Here is a 7,496-nt window from a genome sequence, read left to right on the forward strand (position 1 = left end):
AAACAAATAAATACAGGTAAGGATATTAAAAATGTAAAGAGAAAAAAAAAAAAGATGTACATACAGGAAATTATTTTTTAAAAAAATAGTTTTGTTTGAAAACACTAAGATATAGATGTGGATTTGGTTAGATTGATCGATAAGATGATAAATAGATCAAGTTAAAAAAAAAAAAAAACTTTATAAAGAAAAGTCAAGTAAAAATCCAGTAGATAATAAAGCATTAACAATAGAATAAAAAACAATAATAATAATAAAACAACTCTATGTCAATACCTTTTAAAATGTTGATAAAAATGAATGGTTTTCCCTCAAGATATATAACTTGTAAAACAGTTTCAAAAACAAAAAGAAAACCTGAACATGCCAATATTCACAAAGGCCCCAAATCACTGCTTACAAGTGAAGTCTGCCTGATTCCTGTTTCTGATGAGGATGTTTTAGTTAGTGGATTCCAACTCATAGAGACCCCATGTGTTACAGAGCAGATCTGCTCCATGGGCTTCCCTCCGCTGTAATCTCACTGGAAGCAGACGTCCAGGCTTTTCCTTTCATAATACCTCTGGGTGTCTTTGAAGCACCAACCTTTTTCTTAGCAACTGAGTGTGCACAATTTGCTCCCCTAGAGACCTTGGTGTTGTGTTGTTAGGTGCTGTGGAGTTGGTTCAGACTCACAGCAACCCTGTGTACAACAAAACGAAACACTGCCTGGTCATGCACCATCCTTACAATCCTTGCTATGCCTGAGCCCATCATGCAGCCACTGTTTCAATCCGTCTCATTGAAAGTCCTCCCTTTTCCACTGACCTTCCACTTTACCCGGCCTGGTATCCTTCTCCAGGGAATGCCCCCTCTGATAACGTGACCAAAGTAGGTGAGATGAATTTTGGCCATTCTTGCTTCCAATGAGAATTTCGGCTGCACTTCATCCAGGGTAGATTGGTTAATTCTTCTGGCAGCCCACGGTATTTCCAGTACACTTCATGAACGTCACAACTCAGAAGCACCAACTCTTCTTAGGTCTTCCTTATGCATTGTCCAGCTTTCACATGCATATGAAGAGACGGAAAATACTATGGCTTGGGTCAGGTGCACCTTAGTCTTCAATGAGACAGCTTTGCTCTTCAGCACTTTAAAGAGGTATTTTGCAGCAGATTTGCCTAGTGCAATACAACATCTGATTTCTTGACTGCTGCTTCCATAAGTGTTGATTGTGGATCTAAGTAATATGAAATCTTGGACAACTTCAATCTTTTCTCTGTTTACCATGATGCTGCTTATTGGGTGAATTGATAAGTGTTGATTGTGGATCTAAGTAATATGAAATCTTGGACAACTTCAATCTTTTCTCTGTTTACCATGATGCTGCTTATTGGGTGAATTGTGAGGATTTTCATTTTCTGTATGTTGAGGTGTAATCCATACTGAAGTCTGTAGTCTTTAATCTTCATCAGTAAGTGCTTCAAGTGATTTTCATTTTCAGCAAGAAAGGTCATTTCATCTGCATATCATTGGTTCTTAATGAATTTTCCTCCAATACTGATGCTATATTCTTCTTCATGTAATCCAGCTTCTTGGATTATTTCCTCAGCATACAGACTGAATAAGTATAGGACACAACCTTGATGCACATCATTCCTTATTTGAAAATATGCAGTATCCCCTTGTTCTGTTAGAACAACAAACAGCCTCATGGTATATGTATAGGTTCCCCATGAGCACAATTAAGTTTCCATTCTTCTCAATGTTATCCATAATTTCTTATGCTCTAGGTTGGCAGTTCAAACCCACCAGCCACTCCTCAGAAGGAAGATTGGGCAATCTACTTCCATAGTGGTACCACCTCAGAGACCCAAAGAGGGGTTGCTGTGAGTCAGATCTGACTCCACAGCAGTGAGAGGGAGACACCCACACAGTTGAATGTTTTTGCATTGCCAATAAAACACAAGTAAACCTCTTTCTGGTATTTTTGTTTACAGCAAAGATCCACTTGACAACAGCAATGATATCCCTTGTCCCACATCCCATTTTGAATCCAGCTTGCATTTCTGGAATTTCCCTGTCAACATACTGCTGCAACCATTTTTGAATTCTCTTCAGTAGAATTTTACTTGCATGTGATACTAATGATATTGCTTGATAATTTCCACCTTCTATGGGATCACCTTTCTTTGGAAAGGGTACAAATATGGATCTTGTCCAGTCAGTTGGCCAGGTAGCTGCCTTCCAAATCTCTTGGCATAACCAAGTGAGTGCCTCCAGAGGGGCATCCATTTGTTGAAACATCTCAATGGGTATTCCATCAATTCCTGGTGCCTTGTTTTTCACCAATTCCTTCAGAACAGCTTTGACTTCTTCCTTCAGTACTGTTGGTTTTTGTTCATATGCCACTTCCTGAAATAGATGAACATTAACCAATTCTTTTTAGTACAGTGACTCTGTATTTTTTCCATTTTCTTTTGCTGTTTCCTGCATCTTTCAATATTTAACCCTTAGAAACTTTTGATATTGCAACTCAAGGCTTGAATTTTTTTCTTCAGTTCTTTCAGCTTGAGAAATGCTGAGAATGTTCTTCCATTTGGTTTTCTAACTCCAGGTTTTTGCACATTTCATTATAATGGACTTTTTCCTCTGAGCTGCCCTTTGAAAGCTTCTGTTCAGTTCTTTTATCTTGTCACCTCTTCTTGTCTTTGCTTTCACTACTCTCCATTCAAGTGCAAGTTTCAGAGTCTCCTCTGACATTCACTTTGGTCTTTTCTCCTTTTCCTGTCTTTTTAATGACCTTTTGTTTTCTTCATGTATGATGTTCTTGATGTTATCCAACAATTCATCTGGCTTTCAGCCATTGATGTTCAATGCATCAAGTCTATTCTCCAGATGGTCTCTAAATTCAGTTGGGATATAATTAAGGCCATATTTTGTCTCTCATGGGCTTGTTTTAATTGTGTTCAGCTTCAGCTTGAACTTGCATATGAGCAATTGATGGTCTATTCTACAGTCAGCTCCTGGCCTTGTTTTGGCTGGAGATACTGAGCTTCTCCATTGCCTCTTTCCACAGATGTAGTTGATCTGATTCCCGTGTATTCCATCTGGCAAGGTTCCTGTGTATAGCCACCATTTATATTATTGGAAAAAAAAAGACATTTGCAATGAATAAGTCATTGGTCTTGTAAAATTCTATCACGTGATCTCCAGTTTCATGTCTATCACCAAGGCCATAAAGACTTTATAGGACGATAAATGAAAGCCCTTAACTCCCTGGGTGGTACCAAGGGGCACGTGAGGAACAATGGAGGGAGGGAAACTTTGATGAAGTAAATTCCAGAGAATATGAGCCTTTTGTAGGTATACAGAGACACCCATCAGCTCTCATACCTGCATACCTGGGGAAGATGCATACCTGTGTACCTGGGGCAGGTGACTGGGTTGGACATGGATCAAAGTTCAGTAAACTGAGAGAGTTTAAAACAATATATAAGAAAAATTAGTTCAATCTTGGCTGACAGTGTGGTGAGACAGGATGGTGAAGTCTGGAAAAGCCCCAAATTCAAGGACATATTGATGAACCTATGTAGTACTCACACCATCCCCCAGGTATTCTCCCTGAACAAAGAGATATGCCAAGAAAGCAGCAGAGAAGGAAGGACTGGTAAGCAGAGCGGGTCGTGTTGTTTCTCTAGGAGCTGTTGAATTGGGATGCCCAGCCAGAGCTGAACATGCAGCCAAACCCTACAGCCCAATATGGCAAAGATGAAAATGCTGTGCCTTGGGAGGCTGAGGTTGGGCTAATCGTAGTTTAAATCAATCTAATTTAATTGCAACCCAGACTCAACTTGACTGCGTGAGGCACCATAATTATCAACCTTTCACTTTAACCACTAGACAGAGAGAAGGGCCTGAACTCTCTGGAGACATGAAAAAGAAAACAAACAAACAAAATAAAATAAAAACACTGCAAAAAAAATGCTTCAATTTCTAGCTCTCTTTAATATAGAATATCTGAAATAAAAGAAAATATTACAAGATTTTCAAAAAATGAAGAAAAAATGCAACACATGGAAGTAGAGTACAAGATGCCTAATCTGTTATTATTAACAGGCAAGAACTTTTAAACAACTTTCATGAGTATTTGATAGTTCAAAGAAAAAAGATAAATATAATGAATAAAGACATGGAGTATTTCATAAGAGAAATGGAAATTATAAAACAGAACCAAATGGAATTCTAGGCTGAAAAAGCACAATATCAGAAAATTAAAAAAAAAGAAAGAAAAAACACAGAATGAACTTCAAGTAGAATAAAAACTGAAGAAGAAATTGTCAGTGAATTTGAAGAGAGGTCTATATAAGTGATCCAAAATAAGCAGAGAGAAAAATAGAATGAGTAAAAATGAACAAATCAGCAATAATGTGGCATAATAGAAATCTGTCTAATATTCCTGAAACTGAAGGCAATTTCTAGAGTGTGGAGCAGGGAAAGGATACCAGACACAGCCCATATCTTGCTGATTTGAGGAGACTCAGCATCTCATGTGGCCACGGTGGCTGGAACGGGGAGGGCAGAGCTCTGGAGAGGAGAAACTCCTCAGAGAAAGAGCCCCAGAAACCTGTGTGAGCATTTCCTCGCAATAATGAATGGATGTCAACCATTCAAGAGGCAAAGGAAATCTCCATTAGGAAACTCTAAGGCAGGGCACAGAGAGATACTGGGGAAAGAACCACCACAGAGCAAGACAAAGGAAGTAAGTGTCACAAGAATAATAAAGCAAGGAACAAACATCTCATTATCCACACAAGACATTATGAGTTACATAGCTAACAAACTAAGCTACAGGAAAGTTGTCAAAATGAATGATAAAGAAATACGTTGGACATAAGAACAATAATTAAAAAATCTATTGCATTCCTATATGCTGACAACAACAACAACAAAAATGCCAATCACAATACTACAGGATACCTGAGAATAAATTTTACAAAAGAAGTGTAAGGCTTTATTAAACAAACAAACAAGCAAGCAAAAACATAAATTTTGATGAAGGACATAAAGAGAGCTGAATAAATGGAGAAATATACCTGGGTATGGAAAGAAGGCCCCATGTGACAAACATGCCCCTTGTCTCCAATCTGCAAAGTTAAAGGAAACCCAAAGACAGTTCTGTCAGAGCTCTTTATGGAATATTTCAGTCAATGTCAGCATTATGAAATGGCAGAGCTCAGAATAGCCAAGATAGTTTTTACTCCATGAAACATGTGATTTATCACAAAGGTGTTCTACATAAGACAGTGTGGTATTGGTGCATAGATTGACTCAGAGACTATTGGGCCAGAAGAGAAAGCATGGTGTGTTAAGCAGGGTTCTCTAGAGAAGTAAAACCAGTGAAGTTTATATATATGGAGAGAGAGAGAGAGAAAGAGAGAGAGAAAGAGAGAAGGAGATAAATTTATCATAGGAAAATGGCTCACACACTTACAGAAGCTGGCAAATCCCAAGTTCTGAGATCAAACGTCAAGCTGGAGGCTTTTCCTGACTCACGCAGCTGCAGGGGCTGACGAGCTCAAGGTTGGCAGGCAGTGTACCAGCTGTTGACTCCGATGAATGATAAATCTAAGATCACCAGGCCAAATGGTGGATTGTTCACTCATGGACAGTTGTAGGCAGCACAACAGGATCCAGATCCACAGAAGAGTGTCTCTTTTTCCCAGGGTGTTCATAAATATATTGGGAGCAGACCACACCCCCAGGAAAACTCCCTTTCAATGAATTGGCTGCTCAAAACATATACATCTGATCTCATTATGGGAAATAACCCATATCACAACTGCTTAAACCACTCACAATTGTGGTCCAGCCAAGTTGACACACAACTCCAAGTATCACAGTCCACTCCTTGTCAACTTAGCAGTTGTACACATCTCCTTAACCATATATAATCTCTAAATAAGGGTAATTATTAAATCATATTTGCACCTAACATGATATACTAATACATGTATGTGGTGATTATGTTTGTATGTCAACTTGGCTGGGCCTGGTTGAATGGTGGTAGTTATTCCCCATGATGAGACTGACAATCAACTCCATGGTGAGATCTACCACAAGCAGCTGAGTAGCTGCCTTTGGGTATGTGGTCTGAAACAGCCTTGGGGATAGTCTCTAGCTTATGGCACGCTTGGACCCTACACATAGCCATGTCATTGTTCAGTAGCCTGCCATGCTCTGCCAATCTGGGGACTTACAATGGACTTAACTTAATGGTCTGCCATGTGGTTTGGTAACATTGGGACTGTGCCTTTTTACTTGTCTACCTTGGGCTTCTCAGCCTCAGCAGCCAGCATCTGTCTGAATGAAGAAATGCCTCCAACTCCAGTGGGCCAGGAGCAAGGGGCAGAGCTAAAGCCCAAGGTCAAGGGGCTTTCACAGAGCCTCTAGAGCCTGGCACTTTGAACTTGGACTTAAAGCCTCCAAACTGTGAGAGAATAAACTCCTGTTTGTTAAGGCCATCCCATTTGTGGTATATTCTTGTCAGAGTGGCACTAGGTAACCAGAATAGCATACAACTGAAACACATTAAACCTTTTTATGTTTCATAGTTTAAAACAGAAGGAAACAAAAACATTGGATGCACATATACAATGAAGAAATATAACAATTACAGTTCTTATTTTTGCAACTGGTCATGTGGTCGTAGCTGATATTCAGAACTACCTTCTTCCACCACCCATTCTGTATTTCCCTTGCCCTCAGCAAGCACCTCAGCTGGTTGTGGTTCTTTGAAATTGATTTTGAAAAAAAGGCATTGGCCAGGTCAATAGCTGCATACCAAGTGCCAGGAGTCGTACTAATTTGCTCAAGCAATGAAACCACATCAGGAACAGCAGCTGCAATCGGAGTCACCACCTGATTAAATTTACGATAATCTACTGTCATTCTTCAAGATCCATCTGTTTTGTGCACTGGCCAAATAGGCGAATTAAATGGGGATGTGGTGGGAATCACCACCCCTGCATCTTTCAAGTCCTTCATGGTGGCAGTAATCTCTACAATCCCTCCAGGGATGTGGTATTACTTTTGGTTTACTATCTTTCTAGGTAGAGGCAGTTCTAATAGCTTCTACTTGGCTTTTCCTACCATTATAGCTTTCTGCACATGTCAGTGACCCAATGTGGGAATTCTGCCAATTTCTCAGTATATGTATTCCAATTATACATTCTGGAACTGGGAAAATATCTACAGGATAGGTTCAGGGACCCATTGGCCCCACTGCAAGATGTACCTGAGCTAACACTCCATCAATAACTTGACCTCCATATGCCCCCACTCTGACTGGTGGGCCACAGTGATGCTTTGGGTCTCCTGGAATTAGTGTCAGTTCAGAGCCAGTATCCAGCAATCCCCCCAAATTCTGATTATTTCTTTTTCTCCAACGAATAGTCACTCTTGTAAAAGGCTTCAGATCCCTATAGGGAAGGCTAGGAGAAAGATTGACATCATAA

The sequence above is a fragment of the Orycteropus afer genome, unplaced genomic scaffold, assembly GCF_000298275.1.
Source record: "Orycteropus afer afer isolate SDZICR_OR568_19922 unplaced genomic scaffold, OryAfe1.0 scaffold00956, whole genome shotgun sequence".
In the NCBI taxonomy this organism is placed as follows: domain Eukaryota; kingdom Metazoa; phylum Chordata; class Mammalia; order Tubulidentata; family Orycteropodidae; genus Orycteropus; species Orycteropus afer.